General features: G+C 37.3%; 1 protein-coding gene across 1 annotated transcript in view; it reads left to right on the top strand.

Moving 5' to 3' along the window:
* TRPC4 (transient receptor potential cation channel subfamily C member 4) overlaps window positions 1-19,537 on the top strand; it is a 226,474-nt gene that overhangs the window by 150,984 nt on the left and 55,953 nt on the right. The window lies entirely within an intron of this gene.

Consider the following 19,537-nt stretch of genomic DNA (forward strand, 5'->3'; position numbering starts at 1 on the left):
ATCCTTTTGTGCGATTTTGTTCATTGCAAACAGCAAAAAGTCTGTAAATGTTGACAATAAACTTGATTTTCAATAGGGGTTTAATAATTTTGATTAGAAACATAGAAACATAGAAACATAGAATGTGACGGCAGATAAGAACCATTCGGCCCATCTAGTCTGCCCAGTTTTCTAAATACTTTCATTAGTCCCTGGCCTTATCTTATAGTTAGGATAGCCTTATGCCTATCCCACGCATGCTTAAACTCCTTTACTGTGTTAACCTCTACCACTTCAGCTGGAAGGCTATTCCATGCATCCACTACCCTCTCAGTAAAGTAATACTTCCTGGTATTATTTTTAAACCTTTGTCCCTCTAATTTAAGACTATGTCCTCTTGTTGTGGTAGTTTTTCTTCTTTTAAATATAGTCTCCTCCTTTACTGTGTTGATTCCCTTTATGTATTTAAATGTTTCTATCATATCCCCCCTGTCTCGTCTTTCCTCCAAGCTATACATGTTAAGATCCTTCAACCTTTCCTGGTAAGTTTTATCCTGCAATCCATGAACCAGTTTAGTAGCCCTTCTTTGAACTCTCTCTAAGGTATCAATATCCTTCTGAAGATAGGGTCTCCAGTACTGTGTACAGTACTCCAAGTGAGGTCTCACCAGTGTTCTGTACAATGGCATGAGCACTTCCCTCTTTCTACTGCTAATACCTCTCCCTATACAACCAAGCATTCTGCTAGCATTTCCTGCTGCTCTATTACATTGTCTGCCTACCTTTAAGTCATCAGAAATAATCACCCCTAAATCCCTTTCCTCAGATGTTGAGGTTAGGACTCTATCAAATATTTTGTACTCTACCCTTGGGTTTTTACGTCCAAGATGCATTATCTTGCACTTATCCACATTAAATGTCAGTTGCCACAACTCTGACCATTTTTCTAGTTTACCTAAATCATTTTCCATTTGGCTTATCCCTCCTGGAACATCAACCCTGTTACATATCTTAGTATCATCCGCAAAAAGACACACCTTACCATCAAGACCTTCTGCAATATCACTAATAAAAATATTAAAGAGAATGGGTCCAAGTACAGATCCCTGAGGTACCCCACTGGTGACAAGCCCAAGCTTCGAATATACTCCATTGACTACAACCCTCTGTTGCCTGTCACTCAGCCACTGCCTTACCCATTCAACAATATTCGAATCCAAACTCAAAGATTGTAGTTTATTGATAAGCCTTCTATGTGCAACAGTGTCAAAAGCCTTACTGAAATCTAAGTAAGCAATGTCTACTGCACCACCCTGATCTATAATTTTAGTTACCCAATCAAAAAAATCAATAAGATTAGTTTGGCATGATCTCCCTGAAGTAAACCCATGTTGTCTCTGGTCTTGAAATCCATGTGTTTTTAGATGTTCAACAATCCTATCCTTTAACATGGTTTCCATCACTTTCCCCACTACTGAAGTAAGGCTTACTGGCCTATAGTTGCCCGACTCCTCCCTATTACCTTTCTTGTGAATGGGCACAACATTCGCTAACTTCCAATCTTCTGGGACTACTCCTGTTTTCAATGATTGGTTAAATAAATCTGTTAATGGTTTTGCTAGTACACCACTAAGCTCTTTTAATAGCTTTGGGTGTATTCCATCAGGTCCCATTGACTTATTTGTCTTTACTTTTGACAGTTGAAATAGAACCTCTTCCTCTGTAAACTCACGTGTAATAAATGACTCATTTATCCTTTTTGTTAACAGAGGTCCCTTTCCTTCATTTTCATCTGTAAATACCGAACAAAAATATTCATTGAGGCAGTCAGCTAGACCTTTATCCTCATCTACATACCTTCCTTCTTTTGTTTTTAATCTAACTAATCCTTGTTTTACTTTTCTTTTCTCATTTATGTATCTAAAAAAAGTTTTGTCCCCCTTTTTTACTGACTGTGCTATTTTCTCTTCTGTGTGGGATTTGGAAGCTCTTATAACTTGCTTAGCCTCTTTCTGCCTAATCTTATAGGTCATTCTGTCTTCCTCACTCTGGTTTTTTTTATAATTACTAAATGCTAACTTTTTGTTTTTTACTATTTTGGCCACATCTGCGGAGTACCACAGTGGTTTCTTGAATTTTTTGCTTTTACTGACAAGCCTAATGCAATTTTCTGTTGCCTTCAGTAGTGCAACTTTTAAATAATCCCATTTATTTTGGACTCCATATAAATTGCTCCAGTCTGATAATGACTCCTTTACACATATTCTAATTTTAGAAAAGTCTGTTTTTCTAAAGTCTAAAACTTTTGTTTTTGTGTGGTGTGACTCAGTCACTGTTCTTATATTAAACCACACTGACTGATGATCACTGGATCCTAAACTTTCACCTACAGTAATATCTGATACCAAATCTCCATTTGTTAACACTAAATCTAGTATGGCCTCTTTACGAGTTGGCTCCTCAACGACTTGTTTTAGAGACAATCCCAGTAGGGAGTTTAGAATATGTGTGCTCCTGGCACAAGTAGCTATTTTTGTTTTCCAATTCACATCAGGAAGATTAAAGTCACCCATGATGATAACTTCCCCCTTCATTGTCATTTTAGCTATTTCTTCAACTAGTAGATTATCTAACTCTTCAATTTGTCCTGGGGGCCTATAAATCACACCTACACGAGTTACTGTGTGATTACCAAATTCTAACGTAACCCAAACGGACTCTATGTTCGCCTCACTAACCTTTATTAGGCTAGATTTTATGCTATCCTTTACATACAGGGCCACCCCTCCCCCTTTCTTGCCTTCCCTGTCTTTTCTATATAAAGAGTACCCTGGTATTGCTATGTCCCAGTCATTTTTCTCATTATACCATGTCTCGGTAACAGCGACTAAATCTACACTATCAGTTGCCATTATTGCCACAAGTTCATGTATCTTATTCCCTAAACTGCGAGCATTTGTAGACATGACTCTAAGCTTATCATTTTTTAACACACTTGCTACAGGCACCTTCTGTCCTTGTTTTGGGGGACAATTGGATTGATGTTTTATCACCCTTTTGCCCCCCCCTCCTAGTTTAAAAACATCCTAGCAAAACCTCTGAACTGCTCACTGAGAACATTTGTTCCCTTTTGAGAAAGATGCAAACCATCTTTTTTGTACAGTTTATTTCCATTCCAAACAGAGCTACCATGAGCAATAAAGCCAAATCCTTGCTCCCGACACCATTCACCAAGCCACAAGTTAAAGTCCCTAATACGCATCCGCCTGTCGTTCTGAGTGTTATGCACAGGCAGAACTTCAGAGAATGACAGTGTGGAAGCAACCTGCCGTATATCATTGGCAAAAACACTAAAAACTTCCTTAACCTCTGAAACCTCATTGCAAGCCAAGTCATTTGTCCCTAAATGGACAAGTACATCCAATTCCCCTTCCTGCTTTGCTTGCTTAACAATATTACAGATACGTCTCCTGTCTCTGTGAGCAGTAGCTCCGGGAAGACACCTCACAAGACCACCATTGTCCATCTCCACACCTCTTATGATGGAATCCCCCAACAACAACTGCTTTCTATTAGGCCTCACCATAGTCTTCAAGCCTCTCTGCACCACACCACTAGCCTCAGTGCCTCTCTGCACAACACCACTAGCCTCAGTGCCTCTCTGCACAACACCACTAGCCTCAGTGCCTCTCTGCACAACACCACTAGCCTCAGTGCCTCTCTGCACAACACCACTAGCCTCAGTGCCTCTCTGCACAACACCACTAGCCTCAGTGCCTCTCTGCACAACACCACTAGCCTCAGTGCCTCTCTGCACAACACCACTAGCCTCAGTGCCTCTCTGCACAACACCACTAGCCTCAGTGCCTCTCTGCACAACACCACTAGCCTCAGTTCCTCTCTGCACAACACCACTAGCCTCAGTGCCTCTCTGCACAACACCACTAGCCTCAGTGCCTCTCTGCACAACACCACTAGTCTCAGTGCCTCTCTGCACAACACCACTAGCCTCAGTGCCTCTCTGCACAACACCACTAGCCTCAGTGCCTCTCTGCACAACACCACTAGCCTCAGTGCCTCTCTGCACAACACCACTAGCCTCAGTGCCTCTCTGCACAACACCACTAGCCTCAGTGCCTCTCTGCACAACACCACTAGCCTCAGTGCCTCTCTGCACAACACCACTAGCCTCAGTGCCTCTCTGCACAACACCACTAGCCTCAGTGCCTATCTCCAGGACACCACTACACTCTGAAAGTGCAGAAAATGAATTATGTAGAACAACAGACTGTGCAATATGCCTTTTATCCACAACTCCAAGTCTACCAGATCCTACAGTAATCCATCTGCCATTCCTAGTATGTCTCTGCGGCAATGGCTTTGCAGCAGTTCCAGCCTGAATTTGTTTACCAGATAATTTACAAATCTCAGACTTCAAAAATACAATCTCCTGCCGCAAGATAGAGAACTGTCTACAGATTAGACAACAACCAAACTTCCAAAAAGTGGAACGTGAAACAAATGCAAAGCAACTATTACACTGAACTAAGTCTGCCATTCCAATGAGGCGAATAATTTAAATCAAACAAATTTTACCTTTTTTTTTTTATTTGTCCTCCTGGATACCTCAGATTACCTCCTGTTTATCTCCAGAATATCTCCAACCACACACACACTTAGAAGCAACACTCTCCAGAATATCTCCAACCACACACACACTTAGAAGCAACACTCTCCAGAATATCTCCAACCACACACACACTTAGAAGCAACACTTAGATGAAGCAACCAAGCTCTATTAGCCAAGCTAATGACAACAGCCCTTATATACTCCTAAAATCACCTCCCACTAGGAATGTTTAACACCTGGGTAGGCCTCTGCTTATTAGCAAACAATAGCTAATTTAAATAGCAATCAATTGCAAGTAGCTACCTAATCAAATCAAATGCCTTATAATTACCAACAGGAACTCAAACCTTGTGCAATCAGTAACCTTTTCCTACAGATGAATCTTACCTGTAACAGTAAAAAAGAAAACTCTTAGCACAACTCTTAGACAGTTGAAGCTTCTGTAAAACTCTCCAGAATATCTCCAACCACACACACACTTAGAAGCAACACTTAGATGAAGCAACCAAGCTCTATTAGCCAAGCTAATGACAACTACCCTTATATACTCCTAAAATCACCTCCCACTAGGAATGTTTAACACCTGGGTAGGCCTCTGCTTATTAGCAAACAATAGCTAATTTAAATAGCAATCAATAGCAAGTAGCTACCTAATCCAATCAAATGCCTTATAATTACCAACAGGAAATCAAACCTTGTGCAGTCAGTAACCTTTTCCTACAGATGAATCTTACCTGTAACAGTAAAAAAGAACTCTTAGCACAACTATTAGACAGTTGAAGCTTCTGTAAAACTCTCCAGAATATCTCCAACCACACACACACTTAGAAGCAACACTTAGATGAAGCAACCAAGCTCTATACAAATTACAAATTTATATACAGGATCCAATAGTCTTTAATCGCTCAATACATATGTAGCACATATTTCATAATTGTAGAGTGCTCAACCTACTATTTACTATGACTTTGGACCTATAACTATATTTAGCAAAGGCCGAAAGCAGAGTAGAGTGCCTTTGTCAAAATGAAGCACAAGGTTTCAAATAGCTATATTATAAAATCAATTTCAAGCATCAGAAAAGATTATATATGTATATGTAATATGTGTATATGTGTGCGTGTCAAACATTTGCTTGACCTATTTTTATACAATATGTATTTCCTGTATTTCAACCAGTTAAGGAACAAAAAAAGCATTAGGAATACAAACCTGTATTCCTTACACTGTAATGGCCCTTTCCCTAGTTAGATAGCGTTGCCCTAGCTTAGGTTTTAAATTTTATTTAAAAAATAAGTTTTACTTACCTTTTTCCTTCACCTAGACTTGCTAGTGGCTGCTCACCTCTCAGCCTCTTGTGATGTCATCAAGGAGGCATGGACTCCTCTGTGATGGTCTAATCCAGGGCTCCTCAAACTCCGGCCCCCCAGATGTTGCTGAACTACAACTCCCATGATTCTTTGAATCACATAGATCGTCAGAGAATCATGGGAGTTGTAGTTCAGCAACATCTGGGGGGGCAGAGTTTGAGGACCCCTGGTCTAATCCAATGCTCCTAGGCACCTGATGCACATGTGTGGCAATCATCTCAAGAACACTCAAGCTTCCCCATAGGAAAGCATTGTATTCAGTGGTCTTCTGCATCTTATGACCATGTTTTACTGTTGGTGCCGCGAAAGAGCATTTAAACCTGCAATGTAATGTAAACATTGCAGGGTTAGGACTGCAGGGCCATTGGACTCAGACACCTTAATTGAGATGAAGTGGTCTGGGTAACTTTAGTGTCCCTTTAATCTGTTTTTTTTTTTTTTTTTCCAAGTAATTTAAATATTTACTAACTACAAGTCTTCGTTTTCAATTTCTGTTCACATTCTCTGGTACAGTGAAAAAATCAATAATACTGCAGTAAAAATAGGAGGGCAAAAAATAAAATAAAAGAATTACCGTAACCCATTTACCATATAAAGCATATAAAAAGCTAGATTAAATGTAATAGACAAAAAATGCTGAGGAAATACATATCCATAAATTGCGACCTAATGTGTTTGTACTTTAATATAAAATAGAATGTAGATGCCATTTATAATAATATCACATTATTTAACAGTGAAGAGTAGATTTAGCTTTTACTAGTTTTCAATTGCAAACTGGGCTTGATGTTATTATTGGCTAACCCATTTAACCCTTTAAATGGACACTCCCGCTTTAAAAAGATCCATTCTTCAAAAAAAAAATATTGTATAGAAAATACGTTTAAAATATGCAAAACGCCTTATTGAAAAAAATATATTTGAAAAACAATTACTGATTTTTAAAGATCTTGCCTTATGTGCAAATCCCCACACATCACACACCATCACCTTCGAGACTTGCCAACTCTAGGACGTAGCTTGAAAGAGCAGCAACCTCTAATAGTAGTCCGTGCAGTGTAGGGGGAAGAATTGACTGGCGTTCTGTACACAGTGTCAGTTCTGCTCAGAGAAGCTATTACTATAACCCCAGTGCAAATGTGGCAAGCCCTTTCCTGACCAAATTGGTATAAAACAAACAATTGACAACTTAAAAGGCCTCTATTTTATAATAACATATAAAATAATCTAAGTGACAGCTTAAACATGTTATCAATGTGCTTCATTGTATTATTTATGTGGCTGTAATCTATTATTTTAGAATCATATGTAAATGTATTCGATTTGCAAATAATTAGAAAGTACTTGACATATAATTGGAATTTAATCTTATTTTGTGAAATGCATTTAAAGTTCTAACAGAACCCCATAAGCATGCATTATTACATTTATTTTACCATACCAGAGCGGAGTATAGAGAAATTAATATGTTCTTAACCCCTTAAGACCGCAGGACGTACTATGCCGTCTTTATTTTGGTGGCTCTAAAAGCCGCAGGACGGCATAGTACGTCCTGCGATCTTATGTACTTACCCGGTCGCCGGCGATCCCACGCCGGCGATCGCGGTATGGGGGACTTACCCGGGAGCCCAGGGAGTCCCCCTGCGTCCTCTTCAGCCGCCCAGGGCCATGTGATCGCGAGGTCCTTGCGAGGACCCCGCGATCACATGAACGGCATAGCCGTCCAAGGCATTGCCAGCAGGGGGAGTGCCTGTAATGACAGGTACTCCCCCTGCTGTCTGAAAAAAAAAAAAAAATGTTAAAACAGTGTAAAAATAAATTATATATACTTAGATCATATATATATTTATTATATATATGATCTAAGTATATATATACACACATATACACACATACACATAAATATGCATACACTGTCTACGTGTATTTTAATATTAATATATACATAATTATATATATATATTAATATCAAAATACACGTACAATGATATTGATTAAATATATATATAATTTTCATTATATATATATTTATATATAATAAAAAATAAATAAATATATAAATACGTTAAAAAAATAAATAAAAAAATAATAAAAAAATAATGAAAAAAAAATAGATAAAAAATATATAAACATGCGTAATTTCGTTCTAACTGTATTTTAAAATTAATATATATATATTGATATCAAAATACATGTAGAACGAAATAATATATATATCTATATACATAAGTATATACGTATATATCACTATGTATATACCTATATATAAATAAAAATAATTAAAAAAAATTATATACATATATATACACACATATATATATATATATATATACACACATATATATATAATAATTCTACGCATATATTTATGTAATAATTTTACATAATTAGGTCATTTTATTAATTACAATTTGCAGGACCTGCCTGCCAACCCAGGCCAAAAGTTCAGGGAATTACATTGTCTAGCACTATATTTAACTCTGTAACTTTCCAAAACACCATGAAACCTGTACATGGGGGGTACTGTTTTACTCGGAAGACTTCGCTGAAAACAAATATTAGTGTTTCAAAACAGTAAAATATATTACAACGACGATATCGTCAGTGACAGTGACATTTTTTGCATTTTTCACACACAAATGGCACTTACACCGACGATATAATTGTTGTGATACGTTTTACTGTTTTGAAACACTAATATTTGTGTTCAGCGAAGTCTCCTGAGTATAACAGTACCCCTCATGTACAGGTTTTATGGTGTTTTCAAAAGTTACAGAGTCAAATATAAGGTTTGCGTTTCAGTTTTTTCACATTAAAATTCGCCAGGTTGCCTTTGAGACCGTATGGTAGCCCAGGAATGAAAATTATCCCCATGATGGCATACCATTTGCAATAGTAGACAACCCAGGGTATTGCAAATAGGGTATGTTCAGTTTTTTTAGTAGCCACTTAGTCACAAACACTGGCCAAAATTTGCGTTCAAATTAGTTTTTTGCATTTTCAAATATTAACACTAACTTTGGCCAGTGTTTGTGACCAAGTGGCTACTAAAAAAGACTGGACATACTCAATTTGCAATACCTTAGGTTGTCTACTTTTGCAAATGGTATGCCATCATGGGGGTAATTCTTATTTCTGGGCTACCATATGGTCTCAAAGGCAACGTAACCAATCTGGCAAATTTCAATGTAAAAAAACTGAAATATGTAACACGCTATATTTGACCCTGTAACTTCCCAAAACACCATAAAACCTGTACATAGGGGGTACTGTTTTACACGCGAGACATCGCTAAATACAAATATGTGTATTGTATTGCAGTAAAAGCAAACAGTATTATGACATTCACAGTTAGAATGTCACGTAGAACTAAAAAAATGTAAAAAATTCTTATTTTCTCCCATTTTTTAAATATTTTTTTCATATTAAATTATGTTCCATACCTAAATATTTGATGTTAAACGAAAGCCCCGTTTCCCCTGAATAAAATGATATATAATAATGGGGGGTGCATTTAATATGAAAGAGGTGAATTATGGTTGGACAGACATATAGCGCAAATGCCAGGTTTTGTTTACGTTTTTTTGGATCACAACTTGTACATTTGGCTGCGGTCTTAAGGGGTTAAGCATTCATTTGCACTGGAAAAAAAACTTGGTATGCAAGAAATAATCTAAGACTGAATAAACTCACAAATTGCAAACTTTATAACTCCTCCCTAAGGCTATTGTGAACAAAATGTGATGGTAAAACAGGTACAGTCCATTCCAAACAAGTATACAAAGTATAGAAAAAAGAGCTAGTTTTGTTCTTGCATTTTTTACTTGCTCTGTTATTTTTTTATTTTTTTTTACAAGTAGTTGTGCAGAGATTCCCTCTTTAAAATCATAGTGTTTTATCCCTCCTCTTTTATGTAATTCCAGTCCTGTAGAGTGAGTTAGTGAGTGAGTTAGATCAGTGAAAAATAATAGTGTAAGAGAGACTCCTTAACCCCTTAAGGACACATGACATGTGACATGTCATGATTCTCTTTTATTCCAGAAGTTTGGTCCTTAAGGGGTTAAAAGGGAACCATAGTGCCAGGAAAACAAAGTTGTTTTCCCTTAGAACTCCCTATACTGCCCCCCTGTCCCGCGGCTCTGGCTCAGGGTCCGCCTCCTCTCTTCCCCTGGTAACGTTAGCCAGCGGGGCTGACCTAATGTGCAATGCATTCCTACGGGGATTCGGGTGAAGTTAGATGTACTTATGCATAGCGTGAGGACATCCAGCGTCAGGCGACCAAAAGTCACCTAACGTCCCAGAAGTCCAGCTAGTTGCAGTCTGGTAGAGGTGGATTTAACCCAAAAAGGTAATTGTTGCTGTTAATTAAAAACTGCAATAATTACTTTTGCAGGTTAAGGGGACTGGGACATTGCACATAGACCACTTCAATGAGCTGAAGTGGTCTGTGTGCCCATAATGTACCTTTAAACACATATAAAATCTTAGTAGCTTGCTGTAGATGGCTTGGAGTTTTAATTCAGTTCAGACAAAACCATATTGAATAATCGTTTCAGCCTTTCATATTCATTTTCTGAAAACTTCAACTTAGATCTCACCAAAATATTGACTGCATCTTAGAGTATTCAAATTACCAGACATCAAGTATTAAAGGTATTTATTGAGAACTTCATAAATTAACATAGATGGCAACATGGATGGGACAGTGTGTGGAGAGGATCAAAAATTAAAATAAAATCTATCTCAATGCAGATCAATGTTTGTCTATTAAAATACTTTTTTTTTTCACTATCCTGATGATTAATTTTATACATCAATATGGGAATCATCATTTTAATGTTGTTGTATATGAGGGTTTGTGTTTTAGAACTGGGTTAGATAATCAGGCAAAATGGTTTCAAACTAGCTACTACATTTTTTTCCTGGATTCCACAGATGATGCTTACTGAGTCAGTGATATTGTCCATTCTTGTCCCATCATACTATGTGCCAATGTCTTCTCTCCAATTAGAAATAATAACAGTGCCAAACTGTAACCATCACTGCTCAGTATACTATATCTACCAAAATGTCAGCAAACATACATATGTATTATTTGTTAATTAAAAAGCATGTGAATTGAAGTAATTTACACATCTATTTTATGGACTAATTAATATAATTAATTATTATTTGATGACTTTTTCTTTTTTCATCAACACGAGAATTATAGTACAGGGGAATGTACATACAAGTTTGTATAAATCATACATCTTGTAAAGTAAAATGTGAAGTAGTCGGGAACCTTAAGTAGCCATCATTGTTATTTTTATGTGTATCACATAGAAACATAGATTGTGATGGCAGATGAGAATTTTAAGTTTAGGATATCCTTATGCCTATGACAGACACACACACTGATTTGAAATCACTGACAGACACACAAACTGACAGATACACTCACACATTTACACATCCTTGCACACACACTCCCAAATTAATTCCAGTGGGGATTATCTCTCTGGGGTCCAGTGGGGATCTTTTCCCTTGGGAACAGTGGGGATCTTTCCCTGTGCTCTTTCAGTTCATCACTGCTCCCTTGGGCACCATCTGTAGTGATACTGGGGCTGGAGTGACATCATAGGACACGCAAGGCACACAGAGGGCACATGAGGGAGCAGAGAGCAGGGGCGTATTAGCCGCGAGGCAAACAAGGCATTTGCCTTGGGCGTCATTTTCCAGGGGGCGGCAAAAAACGCCGCCCCCAAATGCCCAGGGCAAATGCCTTGTTAGCCTTGCGGCTAACTGGGCTGCCGGTCGGGCTGCTGGGCTGGTTGCTGGGCGGGCGGCTGGCGAGGGAGCTCTTCCTCTGAGCTGTCTGCTCAGCTCCCTCGCGCGCCGCACAGTGAGGCTGGGAGGCGGAGCCAGAATATGACGTCATCTTCCGGCTCCCAGCCTCACTCTGCGGCGCGCGAGGGAGCTGAGCAGACAGCTCAGAGGAAGAGCTCCCTCGCCAGCCGCCCGCCCAGCAACCAGCCCAGCAGCCCGACCGGCAGCCCCACTAGACCCCAGGGAGGTAAAGAAACCCCCCCCAGCATTCCCAAAAGTAAGGAGGCTGGGGGGGTAGGTTAAATTAATTATATATATATATATATATATATATATATATATATATATATATATATTTTATATTATATATATATATATATGTATATTATTATTATATATATATTATTATTATATATATATATTATTATTATATATATATATTATTATTATATATTTATTATTATATATTATATATATATATATATATTATTATATATTTATTATTATATATTATATATATATTATATTATTATATATATATATATATATATATGTATATATTATATTATTTATATATTATATATTTTATATTATATTATATATTATTATATTATAATATTATTATATTAGATAATATATAATATTATATAATATTATATTAGATAATATTATTATATATTTATATATTACATTATATTATTCATTACATTATATTATATATTATATTATATATCAGAGAGTGTGTGTGTCTGACAGAGAGTGTGTGTGTCTGACAGAGAGTGTGTGTGTCTGCTAGTGAGTGTGTGTGTGTCTGCTAGTGAGTGTGTGTGTCTGACTGTGTGTGTGTGTCTGTTAGCTAGTGTATGCGTATCTGTCAGTGAATTTGTGTGTGTGTGTGTGTGTGTGTGTATTTAGAAGACGGGGGGAGGGGAAGGGTTGGGTGGGGGTTTCGCGCGGGGGAGGGGGCGCCTGAGTTTTGTCCTGCCTAGGGCAGCACAAAACCAGGATACACCACTGGCAGAGAGGAACTGGAAGAAAGCGCTCCTTCGCCTCTGGTCACCATAGTTGTGTTTCTAATGCTCTATAGAAGGCTTTTCCAAACTCCAGACCTCCAGATGTTGCTGAACTACAACTCCCATGATTCTCAGCCTATCTATTTCATTCATAGAATCGTGGGAGTTGTAGTTCAGCAACATCTGGAGGGCCGAAGTTTGGGGAGGTCTTCTCTATAGTTTATTTAACTCTATGAGAATATCATAAGCTCACACAACAGTGTGACCAAAACAGTTTGTTAGTATGATAAGAACAGAGCCTTTTGCTCAATTTAATGGACATGGGATCCTTTGCATGTTTCCTTGGCAGTGATACTTTGTTTCATTCTTAGTCTCTTACCTTATCTTTATGAATGTTCAATGTCATCTTCTATTTCTCTGCTCAGTGTCACACATTGTAATAAATGCACTTCTTTACTGAGCATTAATACATTTATTGACAGAACATTTTTTTTTCTCCTTTCAAATATTGACTAATTTCATGTTTAATATAAATGTTGTGCATAGTATTAAATGAAAGTATTCTGTAAAGGAAGGGGTTAAGGAATGTGCTTCAATAGCTACTCTCTGGTTTTTCTCTAGTACGTGTTTTCCCAGTAGAGTTAAACAAGAAATATATATTTGGCACCTGATTTAGTTTATTCTATTTATGGAAGATGCATTTCTGCATTTAAAAACATTAGAACATAGAATCCAAAGTGTGTAGAAACATAGAAACATAGAAACATAGAATGTGACGGCAGATAAGAACCATTCGGCCCATCTAGTCTGCCCAGTTTTCTAAATACTTTCATTAGTCCCTGGCCTTATCTTATAGTTAGTGTAAATACCACATTTAATTATTCTTTAGGCACATGTTGTGTAACATTAATAGCTCTAGAACCTAATTTTCTCACAGCCTATACCATTTAACGATTTAATGATAAAGCAAAAAATGCTCATCAAAAAAACAGGATTATGCAAACCATTTTTGAAATTCTTATTCACTATAATTGAAAAACTACTGAACTATTTCGTACTGTATAATGTGGTTAGGAATAAAATCAGCAGACAATTACTCCATTCTCGTTTTATAGTCAATAGGAACATTATAAGGAGAAAAAAGAAAATCCATGCTGTTTAATCTCTTTTCAAGATTATTAAATGTGCAAAGTTTAAATTATATTTGTTACTTTAAAGTGTTGTACCCAATTGTGCCAGGGAATGGTCTGGAATCAGTGCTTTTTTTGCAAGATTTTTAGTATATACATTTGACATATATGACTATGCTTTAAATACATGTTAAATAGCAAAGTGTGCCTTTAAAGGGACATTCCGAGTCCTTAAAGGGGCACTCGAAATACTAAACTTTAATATAGGTTTCCCTTGCAGATAAACAGTGGAGAAACATGGAGGAAAAAATATATGTATGTGCAAAAGTAAAATCTTAAAGCCTAACAGTTAAATCTTTTGATAAGAATGGCAAGGTCTGTTTAACTACCCCATCCCACAGCATATGTATATTAACCTCTCACTCCACACATAGGGTTGTGGAATCTGACAACTCTTAACATGGAATCCTAGAGACTAGCATACTACAAAATCCTCCATTCCTACATTTTAAGGTATTAGAGAAGAAGCAGGAGATATCTGCATGACCACATCGCCCATTTAGATATATTAACTCCACTCCAGTCATCCATTAGGTCCCCCAGGGGGGGTTGTAGGTTTTAATAGTAGATTTTTGGAGACTCCAAGAAATTTCTTGTGCTCCTCCACAAAAATGTGTTATGCTGGGAATGGAGAGGGAGACAATCTTAACTGCCCTCTGGCCTAGAAGGTGCTTGACACAATCCACTGTATTTTGTCATGTATTTATGTAACTATTTTCCCTCAGGCAGGTTAGGTCTAAAAGTGACTTCTAATCGACCTGCATTTGGAAGTCTGTGATTAAACAGCCACATAAAGTATTGACGGGGCTAGGTGGGGATGGTTTGCAAAGGCAGCAGACAAGAGACCTGCAGCTTTTGCAAGCTGTTTTTAGATATCGCCCTAATGAAAATATGCACAATTATATGTACACATGTTTTTCATCGGGGCATATCTACTACACAGATTTGTTTACATTTATTTTTTTAATTTGGCCATTTGAGAATTCCTTTAAAGGAACAATATAGTCACCTAAATTACTTTCGCTAAATAAAGCAGTTTTAGTGTATAGATCATTCCTTTGCAATTTCACTGCTCAATTCACTGTCATTTAGGAGTTAAATCCCTTTGTTTCTGTTTATGCAGCCCTAGCCACACCTCCCCTGGCTATGATTGACAGAGCCTGCATGACAAAAAAAACTGGTTTCACTTTCAAACAGATGTAATTTACCTTAAATTATTGTATCTCAATCTCTAAATTGAACTTTAATCACATACAGGAGGCTCTTGCAGGATCTAGCAAGCTATTAACATAGCAGGGGATAAGAAAATCTTAATTAACCCCTTAAGGACAGAGCTTCAGAAGCTTGTCCTTCACTTTATGACAACGGCATTTTTTGAATTTTTTGCTGTTTGCATTCAACTGCAATTTGCATTTGACTAATTTATTGCACCGACGGATATTATATACCGTTTTTTAAAGGACAGAAAGGGCTTTAATTTGATGTAACATATATTTATATATACATGCTTATTTATTATAAAAAAATACAGAAAAATGCAAAAAAAATGAAAAATGTGTTTTTTTTTTTACAGTTTTTGCAATAATAATGTGTGCACAATTAGTGCAGGTTAAGGAAAGTAATTAAAAATAAATTAATTTAGTTGTTCTGATTTACAGAATATATAATGTGTCTGGAATTTTAAGTTTTTTTTGGTAGTTACAGGTCACAAAGCACAAGGAGTAAAATAAACTTGACAGGTGTATAGTCGCCATTTTGGGCAGTCGGAATCCAGGACAAACCAAACCCATATCCTAACCCAATAACACACAGACACTAATGAATATGGGGAAATTTGTCCACAGCTTTATTAACCAATAATAATAATAATAATAATAATAATAATAATAATAATAATAATAATAACGATAATAAATTAACAGATAAACATGGGTCATTGCCCCCCATACTCCGCCCCCTCGCATCCTGTTCCTTCGGCTACCATACAAAAGGCAATGACCCCCATATAATAACACATATACATATTTATAACATACACCAACATTATTCCAATCCCCCAATTGTAAAAGTGCCAACCATCCATTAACCACGGCAGGGGTATACCCGGATACCCCTGCCCCACCAGGTTCTGAGCCACCTCCAGGACTCGAAACCTCTCAACCACCGATGACCACAATTTGTTTATTACACCTCACGTTCATCCTGGGGAGCCTATTTCCTCTCCTTCAGCTCCCCGTCCCGCCGCTGTGAAAGAAACGGGTAAATAAACACATAACAAACAAAGGGAGGGTGGGTGGGACAAACTCAACCAGGTAGAAAGTTAGAATGACTCACCTAAAATGGCTGCTCGTTTAAATAGCCAATCCTACTTACCCATAATTCTAACCCTTGCTTACTTCCTCCTAAGCCCGCCTCCTAACCCCTGTCAAGGCCTTTTTCCGCTTAGCTGCGCTCTAGCTACATGGGGCTACATTTAATGTGGAGCGATTTTAGAATTTGGTATGTTTGTCTTGTAAGCTTAATAGCCATAAAAGAAGACAAAATTGCCACACAAAAGTATATATTTATATAAAGTAGACACCACAGGCTATTTACCTAAGGTTGTTTTGACACTTTCTACGTAGCCATTTTACCGCCAACCTCTGCTAAATATTGTAAAATTGTGTTTTTTGGGGGTTTTCGCACACAAACTTATAACAAAGAACTTCTCATGTGTATTTTGTAAAGTTGGTGTGTGCTATTCCTGTACAAAGTTTTATTATGTGTTCAGTTACTTCTGCTGAGTACAACGGTACCCCCATTGTATGTTTTTGGCAATATTTCGTGAAGCTACAGTGCCATATAGGAGACCTGTCCTTTTCAGTATTCACAGTAGAATTTTGAGAGACGGATTTAATGAGCCTATGCTTCCATTTGGGGTATTATAACAGTTTGACTGTTCAAAAAACCCCCACAAAGGCCTACCATTTGTAAAAGTAGACACTCCAGGGTATCTCATAAGGTGCATATTGTGCCTTAGCATGCCCCCATTTTTTCACCAATATATGCCAAAGTATGTGGTAAAAAATAATTTGGGTCATTTTTTTACATACGGATTGCATTTTTGCTGGGCATTTTGTATATTTCATATGTGCCACAAAACCCCCAAATTATGCTCAGCTAAGTCTTCTGAGTAAAAAGACACCCCCAATGAATGTCTTTGGCACCAAGCCATATCAGTTTTTACCGAACTTTGAATTTTGACGCTGGGCCTATGTGCAATTTCCAAGCATCTTCACAGGTTTTAAATTCAAACTACCCCACAAAGGCCTACCATTTCTTAAAGTAGACACCCCAGGGTATTTCAAAAGGCATATTTTGAACCTTAGCGTGTGATCATTTTTCCGCTAGCTTGTACCAGGTGTAGTGGTAATAAGCGTATTTTCTGCCTTTTTGACACACAAAGTGAGTTTGCACAGTATATTTTGCAAACCTTATGTGTACAACCACTGTATAATACTTAATATGTTGCTCAGCTATGTCTGCTGAGTACAAAAATACCCCTGTATGTACCTTTGCCAGGTATATGTGGACATCGGAGGGGCACATTTGGGACACAGCCATTCCATTTTTTTCAAACTTTAAATTTTTACGCTGTGCCCATGTCCCATTTTAGAGTATTTTACCAGGCTATATAATCCAAGTACCCCATAAAGCCATACCATTTCTTAAAGAAGACATCCCAGGGTATTTCAAAAGGCATATTTTGAACCTTAGCATGGGATAATTTTTCCGCTAGCTTGTACCAGGTGTAGTGGTAATGAGCGTTATTAAATTTATTTTTTTACTTTTTAAAACTATTTTTAAAACTTTTGTTTTGCTTAATAATTTTTTTAAAGTTTCCTAATCTTTCGTAAAACTTTTTTTTACAGATTTAAAATTTTTCTAAGCTTTTTTTTTACCGTTAACCCCTAACTAGCAGTAAGCAGCACTAACAGTAAATTCCCAATTTTCCCATAACTCCCACCCACCCACCCCAGCTAGCAAAATATTTAATTATACAAAATTTAAAGTAGTTAATTCAATAAATTTAACCCCTGAGGGTTAAAAAATAAATTAAAGTTAATCATCAGGGGTTAAAAAATATTAGATCACAGTAAAATACTGTGATCTGTATTTTGATCACTGTAGGCAGTGATCGACTGGCAGGGAAGGGGTTAATTTTTATTTGGACTGGGTAAAGGGTTTATTTTTTTAAATTTTTTACTTAAACGGTATTAAAACTTTTTTTAAGTTAATTTTTTAACTTTTTAAAGCTTATTTTAAAACTTGTTTTAATGTTAACCCCTAGTTAGCCTAATACTAAATCCCCCAATTCCCCACTAACTTCCACCCTCCCCAGCTAGCTAAATTTATAATTTTAAAATATTTAAATTAATTAATAAAATAAATTTAACCCCTGAGGGTTAAAAAAAAAGAATTAACCCTCAGGGGTTAAAAAAAAATCATAGTAAAATGTAATCCCTGCCAATTGATCACTGTAGTCAGTGATCAATTGGCAGGGAAGGGGTTAATTTTTTATTAAAATGGGTAAAGGGTAAAATGGGTAAAGGGGGGTGGGATTTTAATTGTACTTTATTTTTTTTTCACCAGGGGGCAGGATCAGCACTGATCCGTCTCCCTGCACTTCACACTGAACCCGGAAGTGCAGGGAGGCGGAGATTAGTATACTGAGCACATGTGCCCACTCTGACATGCTGTCAGAGCGGGCACATGTACTGGGACAGCCCGATCCGGTGCTCCTGGTCTGCCTCTAATACAGAGGCAGACTGGAGCACCATTAACCCCACGATCGCCGCGATTGCGGCGATCTGGGGTTAATTTTACTGCGTGATGGATGAGGTCCGTCACTCGTCATTAAGGCAATCCCCTGAGTGACGGACCTCGTCCGTCACTCGTCGTTAAGGGGTTAAACAGAACTTGCAATAAAGAAAGCCTAAATAGGGCTCTCTTTACAGGAAGTGTTTATGGAAGGCTGTGCAAGTCACATGCAGGGAGGTGTGACTAGGGTTCATAAACAAAGGGATTTAACTCCTAAATGGCAGAGGATTGAGCAGTGAGGCTGCAGGGGCATGTTCTATACACCAAAACTGCTTCATTAAGCTAAAGTTGTTCAGGTGACTATAGTGTCCCTTTAACTAACAACCAGCAATCTATACAATCTAATCTATTCAATCTTGCATTAGCAAGTTGGATATGTTCCTACTTTTACCATACATAGTCCAGCAATGCAGTCAGTGGCAACTTGTGAGATTACATATGAATGTCCTTTACTGAGTACAAAACGTGTAATTTGCAGCATAGGTGCACATATATAGATAGACATCTACTAATACATAAAAGCATGGTGTGCTGGAAATTATATAGGACTTAATTTGTATAGATTGATATTCCTGTCTTCTATGCATTTTTGGAAGAAACAATCCTCAAAACTCTTTTTACATATAAAACTATCCTAACAACCTATAATCCTTGACTAATATATAGTGTTTGGATCTTACATATTTT

This window comes from Pelobates fuscus, chromosome 1 (assembly GCF_036172605.1).
Source record: "Pelobates fuscus isolate aPelFus1 chromosome 1, aPelFus1.pri, whole genome shotgun sequence".
NCBI classification, from domain to species: Eukaryota; Metazoa; Chordata; class Amphibia; order Anura; family Pelobatidae; genus Pelobates; species Pelobates fuscus.